Source organism: Geotrypetes seraphini, chromosome 2 (genome assembly GCF_902459505.1).
Source record: "Geotrypetes seraphini chromosome 2, aGeoSer1.1, whole genome shotgun sequence".
Classification (NCBI taxonomy): Eukaryota; Metazoa; Chordata; class Amphibia; order Gymnophiona; family Dermophiidae; genus Geotrypetes; species Geotrypetes seraphini.
In genome coordinates, this window is record NC_047085.1 from 227645426 (window position 1) to 227659373 (window position 13948).

The window sequence follows — 13948 nt, forward strand, 5'->3', positions numbered from 1 at the left end:
CATCAGGATGTATCATTTTGAAAACATATGCCAAGATTATTTCTTGAGAAGAATACAGCACAAATACTGAAAAACTTAAGGGGATTTCTTTTTCTATTATCACTACTACTATTTATCATTTCTATAGCGCTGAAAACAATATGAAATTGCCAAGAATCTGACACTGACATTTCTTATGATGCTTCAAAAGGCTGCATACCCCTACTACAAGCACTCACTGGGAAACCTCTGTCTCACTGCAGAATAAGAACCCTTAACCTTCCACACACTAACACACAACTCTCTAATAAGCAAACTTCACCCAATAATTTTAATGCATGTAAAAGCAGAGGGACAATATAGATCAGCTTTAATCAGCTCCTCAGTTTTCCTATTACTCATACGGTTCATAGTCAAAAGTGCGCGCCGACAAAGGCGTGCCGAGACAATTGAGCGCAAGGCGGAAGCCCGTGCCGAAGAAAAACAGTGTTTTAAGGGGCTCCGACTGGGGGTGTTGGTGGGAGGAACCTCCCTACTTTACTGAATACAGATCATGCCGGCGTTGTGCGGCATTGATAGGGGTTTGGGGGGTTGTAACCCCCCTCATTACACTGGAAACTTAACTTTTTCCCTGTTTTTTAGGGAAAAAGTGAAGTTTTCAGTATAATGTGGGGAGTTACAACCCCCCAAACCCCCCACAACGCCAGCATGATCTGTATTCAGTAAAGTGGGGTGGGGGGGTTCCCCTCCCCCCACCCGAGCCCCTTAAAACACTGTTTTTCTTCAGCGCGGGCTTCCGCCTTGCGCTCAGTTGTCTTGGCACACCTTTGTCGGCTTACGCTTTTGACCTGTCACCTACTCATACTTTTCTCCAGAATTAATACTGAAAAAAATTCTTTAAAGAGGTGTTGTCTAACAAATGTGAAATATAAAGTCACTTCTAATTATTCACTGAAAAAAGCAGGAGAAAATAAGGAGGATGAGACTGAAATATTAGTTTTCTGTATTATTGATTTGTTGGGGTGCACACCGTGGAGGAGAGACAACCTGCGAAGCTGGGGAGCAGTGACGTCGTTGTTTGGTCTGCATCAAGGGACTCGACGTAGACCTGTGACGCTGATTTGGAAGTAGATGGCTTCTTAGCTGGCTTCCCTGATGCTGGAATCTCCTGCGATGTCGGAGTCTTCATTGCCAAAGGCTGAGAAGATCTAGTGGTGTCCATGGTAGTGCCAAACAACTGCACCTGCTGAGCACGACGGGCCTTAAGAGAGCACAACTTTAAAAATGAACACTGAGAACAAGTCTCATTGCGGTGTTCCCAGCCTAAACACTGAAGACACCAGGTATGAGCGTTGACACCTATCACACTTCTTAAAACCCGGACATGGACAGGAAAATTAATTCGGCAAAATTAAACTCAATTTTTGATTAAAAAAACCACACAGAACGCTTCAAATAAATCAAGAGATTTCTCTTCCCACTTGTCTCAAACACGAACAAATGAAAAGAGAAGAAAAATACATGAAACGAGAAGACAGCGTCGACTGAAAGGAGTTCAGTCAAAAAGATACTTTTTCGCTCCGCGGAAAACGAAGAACTGAGGTACTGTGAGCCTCTTCTGGCAGGAAAGCAGTCGCACATGCGCGGTGCAGAAACTCGTGAGCATTTTAAATGTTTTTAAAGTGACGGTTCACTCCGTGGATGATGTCACCCATTTGTGAGAATATGCTGCCTGCTTGTCCTAGGATAAGAACTCAGAACGGGTTACAAGTTTATATACATAATAAAGCAAAACAGGGTTTACATAATAAAGTAAAGCATGGTATAGTAATGTAAAGTATGACAGTACATTGTAGGTAATGACATGATACATAGGGACACACAAATACATAGGGACACGATAGCACAAATACATAAGGACAGTAGTCAAAACGCATGGCAGTACTTACTAGGATATGATATAACAATATAGCGTGGGGTGGTAATATCATGCCACACTCTCCTCTCGAGAAAGCGTGGGATCTCTTAGGGAGAAATATGATGGTAGATAAAGGCCAAATGGCCCATCCAGTCTGCCCATCCACAGTAACCATTATCTCTTCCTCTCTCCAAGAGATCCCACAAGACTATTCAAGGCTTTCTTGAATTCAGACAAAGTTATTGACTCCACCACCTCTTCTGGGAGACTGTTCCATGCATCTACCACCCTTTCTGTAAAAAAGTATTTCTTTAGATTACTCCTGAGCCTGTCACCTCTTAACTTCATCCTATGCCCTCTCATTCCAGAGCTTCCTTTCAAATGAAAGAGACTCGACTCATGTGCATTTACATTACATAGGTATTTAAACGTTGCTATCATATCTTCCCTCTTCCGCCTTTTCTCCAAAGTGTACATATTGAGATCTTTAAGTCTGTCCCCAAACGTCTTATGATGAAGACCACATAGCATTTTAGTAGCCTTCCTCAGCACTGACTCCATCCTTTTTATATCTTTTTGAAGGTGCGACCTCCCAAAATGTCTTATACAGGGGCATCAATACCTTCTGTTTCCTACTGAGCATACCTCTCCCTATGCATCCTTCCAGCTTTCACCGTCAACTTTTCAACCTGTTTGGCCACCTTAAGATCATTACATACAATCACACTCAAGTCCCGCTCTTCTGACATGCACATATGTTCTTCACACCCTAAACTGTACCGTTCCTTTGGGTTTTTGCAACCCAATGCATGACCTTGCATTTCTTAGCATTAAATTTTAGCGGCCAAATTTCAGACCATTCTTCAAGCTTCACCAGGTCTTTCTTCATGTTATTCACACCATCCAGCGTGTCATCTGTAAAGAAGCAAGTCTTACCCGACAGCCCTTCAGCAATATTGTTTATAAAAATGTTAAAAAGAACAAGCAGGTCTTGAGGCACACCACTGGTAACATCCCTTTCCTCAGAGCGATCTCCATTAACCACTATCCTCTGTCGTCTTCCACTTAACCAGTTCCTGACCCAGCCCATCACTTTGGGACCCATCCCGAGGGCACTCAGTTTATTTATTAGACGTCTGTGTGGAACACTGTCAAAGGCTTTGCTAAAATCTAAATACACCATATCTAGCGCACATTCTCTATCCAATTCTCTGGACACCCAGTCAAAGAAATTGATCAGATTTGTCTGACAAGACCTACCTCTAGTGAATCCATGTTGCTCCCGGTCCTGTAATCCACCAGATTCCAGAAACTTCAGCATTCTTTGTTTTAAAAGCGTTTCCATTAATTTGCTTACCACAGAACATAAGAACATAAAAATTGCCAACTTCGGATCAGACCTTAGGTCCATCAAGTCCGGCGATCCGCACAAACGGAGGCCCCACCAGGTGTACCCTGGCATAGATTTAGTCCCCATATCACTCTATGCCACTCATAAGGAGATGTGCATCTAGTTTACCCTTAAATCCTAGAATGGTGGATTCCGCAATTACCTCCTCTGGGAGAGCATTCCAGGTGTCCACCACTCGCTGCGTGAAACAGAATTTCCTGATATTTGCCTTGAACTTGTCCCCCCTCAGCTTTAGTCCATGCCCTCTTGTCCGTGTCACATTGGACATTGTAAATAACTGTTTTTCCTGCTCTATTTTATTGATTCCTTTCAGTAGTTTGAAAATCTTGATCAGATCCCCTCGCAGTCTCCTCTTCCCAAAGGAGAACAGCCCCAGTCTCCTAAGTCGTCCCTCGTAATCCAGGTTTTCCATACCTTTCACTAGCTTTCTCGTCTCTGCACCCTCTCCAGCAGTTTTATATCCTTCTTTAGATATGAAGACCAATGCTGGACGCAGTATTCCAAGTGTGGTCTGACCATCGCTCTATAAAGCAGCATTATAACTTTCTCTGATCTACTTGTGATTCCCTTCTTTATCATGCCTAGCATTCTATTTGCTTTTTTCGCCGCCGCCGCACATTGCACCGACGGTTTCAGGGTCTTATTTATCAGTACGCCCAGGCCCCTTTCTTGTTCGGTCTTTCCCAGAGTTGCACCTGAAGTCAGACTTACTGGCCTATAATTCCCTATTTCTTCCTTACTTCCACTTTTGTGGAGAGGAAACACATCTGCCCTTCTCCAGTCCTCCAGTACCGCTCCCGACTATAGAGACTCATTCAAAAAGTCAGTCAACAGAGCCACTAAAACTTCCCTAAGTTCCTTCAGCACCCTTGGATGTACACAATCCGGCCCCATCGCTTTGTCTACCTTTATTTTAGCTAACATCGCTCTTCAATAGTTTCCTTTAATGATTCTATTTCTGCTAGTTTCTGAGCTACATATGGTATTCCACAAGGCTCTATCCTGTCCCCACTTCTGTTTAATATATTTCTTGCTCCTCTTATGACTCTTTGCCAATCTATTGGCTTTTCCGTATTTGCCTATGCAGATGATATACAACTTTTGCATCCTCTTGACCCTAATAGTTCTTCCGAAATTTCAGCTATCAATGAGAAATTAAAACAGATTCATTTATGGCTTGATAATAATAGATTATCCTTAAATATTAATAAAACTAATACCTTGCTCTTCCCTTGGAAAGACAATCATAAGCTCGCTGTTCCTATTTCCATCCAAGGGGTTACTCTTAAGCAGATAAACAAGATTCAAATTTTAGGTGTGACTTTAGATGAAAATCTAACCTACCATGACCACGTTAGTTATGTGGTTAAAGCTACCTTTTACAGACTTCGCCAAATATGGGCCATTTCGAAATTTCTATGTCCAAAATCATTGAATATATTAATTCACTCAATGATTATCTCAATAATTGATTACTGTAATGCATTATTCAAGGGAATGGCTCAAAAAGAAATTAGAAGATTGCAGATAATCCAGAATGCCTCTATCAAATTAATTATGGGAGCAAAGAAGTTTGACCATGTAACTCCCTTACTTCAAAATGCGCATTGGCTTCCGGTGTCCCATCGTATTCTATACAAATTATCTTTACTTACATTTAAATCTCTATTATATAAAACTCCAGCTTTTATTTATAAAGCATTGATACCTTATAATTCTCCCAAATTTTTGAGATCAAACGACCAACTCTTGTTGGTCATCCCCATTCTCAAAATTATCAATACTCGAAGGCAATTTATTTTTACTGTTACGGCGCCTCAGACCTGGAATTCGCTCCCGCTATACTTGAGAGAGGAGAAGAATTTGGAAAAATTTAAGGGCCAACTTAAGAGCTTTCTTTTTAAAGATGCGTTCAATACTTAATTGAAATGTTAATTTGCTCTTTCGTTAATTGCTCTTTTGTCTACTTTTATTTTACCTATTTATTTGTCCTTCGATTCCTGTTGTGTTTTACTTTTAATTGTTGATTCTTTCCTATCTAAGATTGTATTTCTATCCCATCTGTCCTATTGTATTCTTGTCTTATCTTAATTAGTTTGTTTTGTGACTTATCCCCTTGTTAATTATATGGTCTATTTTATGTATATTTTAGACAATTTATTTTACCAATTTGTACATCGCTTAGAATTTGGAATAGGCGATTAATCAAATAATAAATAAACTTGAAACTTGAAACATCTCACAAACACAACCCTCTGAAAATCGATCAGGGTCTACCACTCCTCCATCCTTATTCAAGTTTGTCCCGCTCCTGGCGCTTCAGCCATGAACACAAAACAGAAATATTTGTTAAGCAATTCAGCCTTTTCTTAATCAGCTTCTACATATTTCTCTCCTTCACCTTTGAATCTCACAATGCCACTTTAGCATTTTTCTTCTATCACTAATTCACTATATATCTAAAATATGTCTTATCTCCCCGTTTTACTGTGTCAGCTATTTTTTCTTCCATTTGCATCTTTGCTTTCCTGACTACACAACCAGCCTCGCTTAACTTTTCTAGGGAAAACTGCTTGATTACCTGAATAAATGCATGTAAACTGTTCTGTGCTCCCCTGGGAGAACAGTATAGAAAATTGAATAAATAAATAAATATTTTTGCCTTTCTTCCTCTTTCTGTGATCTTTTAGAGATAGTGGATGCTGCAGATGGGCCATTTGGCCTTCATATGGCATCATATTTTTATTCCACTCCATTGGGGGGGGGACTTTGGTACCTGGTAAATTGATAAATGCTGGAGTTAAACCTTGGGAATTGATAAGAAAAACCAAGAGACTCCCAATTTTTAATTTACTGGAAATCCTCACCCTGAGGGAAAAGGGCTCTTGAGGAAGGACCTTTGACTGCTTTTGGCCCTTGTATTTGAGACTGATTTCAGAGTATTTTCTTAGAGTTCTGGCTCCTGCAGGCAACCCTAGAGGGGATGAATGCAGGCCTCTTGCCTAACCCTTGATATGCATGAAACAGAGACCAGAGAGAGCCGAGGTGACTACAGACACCAGAGAGAGACGTAGGTGACTACAGAGACCGTAGAAAGCCAGAGGCAACTACAGCAACCAGAGTGAACCGGAGACAACTACAGTGACTGGAGTGAACTAAAGATGACTACAAGATAACAGAAGTGATCAGAGTGGATCTTGGCGACTCGGCCAGACGACAGATACGTCACATTTTGTGGCAGTGGTGGGATTCTGAAACTGTCAGATGAAGAAGAAAATTGTGTCTCCGTGGGGAAGGTGGTCCTACCCAGCACTAGCAGATAAAGCGTACCTTGGCTGGGGGGAATATGCTTGAGGGGTGGTTTTGGCAGGGCTGTTGACAGACAGATATAATTTTTTCATATTTGTGGTTCCCACAGAGTGATGGTGTCAAAGTTCAAGTTCAATTTATTTGATATACCACAAATATAAAACCAGGGTTAAAATCTAAGAGGTTTACAATGTCATTAAAAAAGGAGGGAAGGGGGAATACAGACTCTGCGGTAGACAAATGCAAACTCTGCAGTCATTTACAGGAAAATGAGGATAAGAAGGATGAACTGATTACATTAAAATCTAGGGTATACGGAAAAGGAGGAAGGGTAAAACTTAAGATATAGGATTTAAAAAATCATCACTTTTTTAATACCCAAACTATAATATTATAAATTGAATGTCTGAGAAAAATAATATGCCTTTAATTGTGCTTAAATGCAAAAAATGAGCTCTCAGTGCGGTCTTCAAGTGGACAGCAGAGCAGTTACAGACCCAGCAAGAGGCCATGGAGCAGCGATTCCTCCAAGCTCTCAAGCAGCAGTGAATACAACAGCAAACTGTTGGTTCAACTCATGGAGGCACAGACTAAGGAGTTGCATCAATTGACTGATGGTGTACAGAAAGCTGTTGTACGACGAGACACAAAGGTGGGCTGGGGAACTGGAAGACTGGGACAAGCTAGGGGAACTGGACAAAAAGGTTGACCCAAACCAAGTTGGACCCAGATGATGATCCAGAGGCCTACCTTCCTAGATTTGAAAGAGGAGCAACTCTGGCACGGAGGCCCACGGAACAATGGAAAGACAAGGTGGATGTCTCGATCAACCAATCTTGAGTCTTTATTAAGTTGTACGAATGTTAAGAGTCCCAACAAGGATCCCTGTTTCGACACTACTAAATAGCACCTTCTTCAGGGGACACTGGAGTACAGTAGCTAGGCGGTCTGCGCTAAACGCTGCGAAAGCTAGCTACTGTACTCCAGTGTCCCCTGAAGAAGGTGCTATTTAGTAGTGTCGAAACAGGGATCCTTGTTGGGACTCTTAACATTCGTACAACTTAACAAAGACTTGAGATTGGTTGCTTGAGACATCCACCTTGTCTTTCTCCTGTTTGTGCATCTTTATCCTAAGACAAGGGGTTCTTCTTTTGTGCCTCCACAGAACAATGGGCCATCTGGTTAGCTCCCTATCTGACAAGGGAAGCCCAGGTGGCATATGGTGCCCTAAATGCTACCAAGGTATTGGATTGTGGACATGTGAGGGCTGCAACCCAAGGTAGGCTAGGTCTGTCCTCTGAGCATTACAGGAAGAAAACAGGACTTCCAAGTTACAGAAAGGCCTCAGGCTATGGCCCATAGTTTGATTGGTTGAGCCACCCGCTGGCTTGAGCTGGATGTACAGCCTTGGAGATAGTGTGGATCAGCAGACAGGCCCCAAGGACTTTTGAGGAAGCCACTATCTTAACTGAACAGTATTTTGAAACTGATACATTAAAGGATGGGAAATCAGGGCTCCCAAAAAATAATTATTCTCCTACCTTCCAGTATCAAGTTATTAGCACAATGGAAGTGGCCCTTTGAGGTGAAGAGGCAGTGGTGGCCTTTGTGAATTGCATATTGGGAATATTTGCTGATGCTGTAACCTAACCCATGCCTCTAACTATGCAACTTTGCACGTCTTTGAACAACAAAAGTATATAAAAACTATTTTATTATAGGAATATTTCTTTCTAATTAAATACGATGAAAAATATATGATACACATCCTAACAAAAAAGATAAGAGATCAAGAGTACATATGAGTCTGATAACGTGTGTGCACTTTGAGCAAGAGATAGTAGCCAGTGAAAAATGTATTTATATACATCTGATCCTGTGGTGGGATCAGAAGAGCTACAGAATCACACAGTGCTGCACCTATTCAGAGATTCAGCAGCCCATGCTGCTGACATCAGGCCATATATTGTATATATTCAAATATAAACCGACCCGAATAAAAACTGAGGTAACCTTTTTTCCTCCCCCCAAAATGTTGACTCGAATATAAACCTCTGTGTGTGTGTGTGAGGGGGGGGGGAGTTAATATTCATGTGCAGTGTCTTGCCCTGCCAGGCTCTGAACCCTATTCCCTCCCCCCACCCTTGCTGCTCTGCCAGGCTCTGCATCCAGCCCCCCTTCCAGGTTCTGTACCCTTTACCCCCTCCCTCCCGATGCCTTGCAGGCCTCCATTGAGCCTGCCATGAGACCCGATGGTCCAGCAGTGGCCGAGACAGGAGGGATCCCTCCTACCTCCTATCCCAGCCAGATTCTAATTATTTTTATCTCCCCCTGTGTACCTTAAACATCCCTGGTGGTCCAGCAGTGGCTGAGACAGGAGGGATCCCTCCTGCCCTGTTGCAGCCCAATTCCAATTATTTTTATCTCCCTCCCGCCCCCTTGTGTACCTCAAGTATTCCTGGTGGTCCAGCAGTGAATCGCGGCAGGAACAACTTTCCTTTACTCCTGTCTGTGAAGAACCGCGGCAGTCAATTAGCTAGCAGTTCTGCACGGGTAGGAACGAAGGAAGGTTGCTCCTGCTGCGATTCACCGCTGGACTACCAGGGATACTTGAGGTATGCGGGGGAGGCAGGAGGGAGATAAAAATAATTGTAATCGGGCTACGACAGGAGGCGGGAGAGATCCCGCCTGTCCCAGCCACTGCTGGACCACCAGGGATATTTAAAGTACACAGGGGAGGCAGGAGGGAGATAAAAATAATTAGAATTGGGTTGGGACAGGAGGCGGGACCACCAGGTCTCATGATAGGCCCAGCCGAGGCTTGTAAACAGGTTCAGGAGGGGGCGGGTCAGTGCTGACCCCATTTGGGGGTCATTTTTTTGGCCCAAAAATCTCAGTTTATATTTGCGTATATACGGGTAAGTCTGAATGGAGCCTGCAGACAAGCAGGTCAAGACACATTTTGAGGTGAAAGCCCTGGGCACCTCCTTTCCTCCCTCCTCCCAATCTCTTTCCATGAGCGTTGGTAGATTGGTTAGTGAAGAAGGTAGGCGAGTCTGCACCAGACTAGACATTTACATTTAGGGACTTTTAATGCAATCTGAGTATACAGCAGAAAAGGCACCAATATTTACAACTCGCATATTTACAACCTGAAGAAAGCCAAGTTTTAAACCAAATAGTTGATAAAGTGCTCCAGGTTATACATTTACAAAGTTAGACTTTCACTTCCCTTCTGTTTCAGATCATGTACTGTGTCGTGTTATTTCCTGCAAGGCTGTGCAACACCCTCACTTCATGTGTGTCCCATGTCAGCAGGATGTAGCTCTAATACAGCAACAGCATCTTCTTGGTTTACTGCCTGATTGTCATAATGCACCAAGAGTGATCTCAAATCTCTAACATCCCATGATTGAACAGTCTCAAAACCAAATTCAGCCTTAGCTTTAGGGGCTAATTTGAGATTTCTACCAAAACAGATCACAGAAAGGCACTTTCTTTGCAAATTGGTGGAAATGCTGGGAAAATTGAGAACATCCAATTCCAGAAGCCACATTTACCAAAAGATGTAGCAGTATTCTTCAATGTAAGGCCTGGGGCCAATGGCAGCCTTCACCGTCTTTCTACGAGGGTAAATCAGAAAGTAGAGGCAAAATGCATTTAATGGCTTTAATAGAAGTAACTGTGAGCAGCTAAACATATCACTTTTCCACATGGTCTCCATGAAAGACGATGCATTTGTTGTATTGTTCAACTAGCTTCTGCATTCCTGCAGACAAGTTTTTCGGCTGCTCCTGAAACCAGGTGAGCACCACTTCCTTTACTTCTCTCCACACACTGTTGCTTGTGCAGATCAGTAAGATGTTTGGAAACCCATCATGCGCAGACTTTCCTGTATTTCAACTCATCAGGCATTATGTCAAATGCAGATCCATAGCTGATATCCAAATTTACAGCCAATTGGAGACATTGTTATCTGTCGGTCTTCTCTAATCAAGGCATCTGCCTGGTCAATGTTCTCTTGTGTGAGTGATGCTGATGGGCAACCAGAACAACCTTCATCGGTTACACTTGTTCTTCCTGCTTTAAACCTTTTTATCCACTCATAAACCTTTCATTGATTCACGGTGCTAAGTCCATACTGAGGGGAAGATTCTCAAAACCTACCGTGCCTTTCATGATAGTCGCTAAACTGGTTTCAGCTAATTTAGCGTGGAAGTATTCTACCAGTCAATTATCAAAAGGGCTCACCATGGTCTTTTCTGAGCTTCCTGGCAGATTCCGACTCTGCCATGCAAATATATTACAACGAGGTCATTAATATTTAAACAAGCACTCCGGACAATTCTCTAACCTCGTTATCCTACATTTGCAGGTGAAGATTTCCAGCAGGGTCTCAGCTGTTGTAGCCTTACTTTCCGGTCAGTGCCTGAGCTTTGATTGGCTCAGGCATTGACAGGAATGACAGCTCAAACCATCCCCCCCCCCAAAAAAAAAATAGAGGTCACTAACCATTTTCAAAGCCACTAGGCATGTGACCTAGTCATATGCATAGTGTGTCCCCAACGGTGATTACATTCACACGATAACAGAAAACAAACTGTTTTACTGGCCATAAACATCAAAACAGCAACTAACGAATAACTTGAAGATTCAGTTGTAGTATTTTTATTTCTATATACTTTTTAATTTCTTAAGGATGTAAAAGATGTCTAATATAAGAATAATCTGTGGCTCCCCTGTACGTCAATCACAGCTTCCCAGGTAGCTGCAACTCACAGTTTGGGAACTGCTGGTCTAGGCTGTAAGGCAGACATGAGAGGAGGAAGCAGCCCAATACGCTCTCTCCTCTTGAATTGTGACAGAGAGTTAACAGTGCAGCTTCGGTGTGTCACAGTACATCTGCCTGGGGTTGGACTCAAGTCTAAGGATTTAACAGCTCTGTCATCGGCCATAGGGGTAAGCGGCTACATCTCCAGGTACTGGCTCTGAGTCTCTTCTAGCCCAGCATCTGCTCCTTCTTTCTCTCCTCCCCATCCTCATAGCCTTTTATCTCCCTGTCCTTTCTTTCTTCCCTCCTGTGTTTTCTCCCTTGGTCCAGCATTCTTCCTCTATTTCCTTACTCCCACAGTCTGGCATCATTCCCTTCTGCTTCTGGATCTAACATCTTCCTTGTTCTTCCCTATCTTCTATGTATCTCTCCCTTCCTCCCCTCTATCATTTTATCCAATATTTCTTCCTTTCTCCCTCATGCACCATCTTGCCCTCCCCTCTACCATCTTATCCAATACTTTTCCCTCTCTCCCCATGCATCATGTCTCCCTTCCTCCCCTCCACCATCTTATGCAATATTTCCCCCCTCTCCTCCATAAACCATCTCACTTCCTCCCTTCTACCATGTTATCCAATCTCTCCCTCCCCTCCCCCATGTCCAACATTTTCTCCCTCTCCAAGTAGCATCTATCCCTCCCCTCCATGTCATTGCTGTCTCTCCCTTTCTCCAAAGCCCCCTTCTTCACCTGATGTCCAGCATTCCTCCTTCCCTCCCTCGTTGTACCATTCCTAAAAACTTTCCTCTTGCTCATCAATGGGTCAGCGGCAGCCAGTAGCGATTCTTCTCATATGCTGCCTGTTGCTAACCTGGAAACCTCCTTCTCTGCTGCAAAGAAACAGGAAATTGCCAGAGGAGGGGCTTCCAAGATAGCAGCAGGTGGCCTATAAGAATCACTGCCGGCCTGCCACTAATCCACTGAAGAGAGTGCCGCGGGAGCCCAGCTTATTTCTCTACAACTGACAGAAACCCGGACAAATGGTGGAAAATTACCAAAGCCACCTGGATACCCGACACTTGCTGAAAAGGAGGACATGTCCGGGGAACCCAGACATATAACAACAGCCAGATACAGAGCCAACTGCTTGTAAGAGCACCACTGTATTTCCTCATCTCAATCAGATGAGCATGCAAGATCTCCTTCCCATTTAGCTCACTCCCAGCATCTCTCCTTTTCCAGTCTAATCACAGAGCTCCACAATAATAATAATAATGATAACTTTATTTTTATATACCGCCATACCATAAATAGTTCTAAGCAGTTTACAAGGGAAGAGACTGTATACAGACAACGACATTACAGAGAACTTTCGAATTTACATTGGCATGTTATGTTTAGTCAGGTTTATCTGGAAGTGTATTGGAAGTATATCAGGTTGAACTGGGGTCAGAGATAGGTTTTTATTGGCTTTCTAAACTTTTGGTACGAAAGTGTGTTTGAGATGAAGTTGGTTAAACATTTGTTCCATTTGCCTGCTTGGAATGATAGTGTTCTATCGAGGTATCTCTTGTAGGTTCAGCCCTTTAGGGATGGAAAAGCGAACAAGTAGGTACTGCATGTATTAGTTGTGCCTGGAAATTCGAATTGGTGAGACAGATAGGTTGGGGATGAACCTGTCATGGTTTTGGAGCAAAGGCAAGCAAACTTAAAAATGACCCTTGCTTCAATATTGGTCGCCGTACCCTTGCTTCAATATTGGTCGCCGTACCTCAAGAAAGACATGGAGGTACTTGAGAGAGTCCAAAGGAGAGCAACGAAACTGGTAAGAGGGCTGGAACACTACTCATATGCTGAGAGGTTAGATAGGCTGGGGCTCTTCTCTCTGGAAAAAAGGAGGCTCAGGGGTGATATGATAGAGACCTTCAAGATCATGAGGGGCATAGAGAGGGTGGATAGGGACAGATTCTTCAGGCTGAAGGGGACAACAGGTACGAGGGGGCACTCGGAGAAACTGAAGGGAGATAGGTTCAGAACGAATGCAAGGAAGTTTTTTTTCACCCAGAGGGTCGTGGACACTTGGAATGCGCTACCGGAGGAAGTGATCAGGCAGAGTACGGTACAGGGATTCAAACAGAGACTGGATGGATTCCTGAGGGATAAAGGGATCATGGGATACTGAGAAAGCTAACCAGAAAATAAATGTAGAAACCCAACCAGGTCGTGCAGGTGCAAGACCGGAGGGCTAGGACTTTGATGGGAAGATAGGACTCAATTAGGAAACCGAGGTGGCATGGGGGCCCCTTCTGGTGATTTAGACAGGTCGTGACCTGTTTGGGCCGCCGCGGGAGCGGACTGCTGGGCAGGATGGACCTATGGTCTGACCCGGCGGAGGCACTGCTTATGTTCTTCCACAGGCAGCCAGTGTAGTTTTTTGTAATATGGGCTTACAAGGTCTGATTTCTTGAGGCCATATATGAGATGGACTGCAGCATTTTGGACGACTCTCAGTCAGTAACTGACAAACTACCAATGCTATTTATGAGGTGTATTTTATTAGCC

At 43.3% G+C, this 13948-nt stretch overlaps 1 protein-coding gene across 12 annotated transcripts in view; it reads right to left on the reverse strand.

Moving 5' to 3' along the window:
- The window catches only part of MRTFA (myocardin related transcription factor A), a 323237-nt gene that overhangs the window by 102250 nt on the left and 207039 nt on the right, over nucleotides 1-13948 (reverse strand). The window lies entirely within an intron of this gene.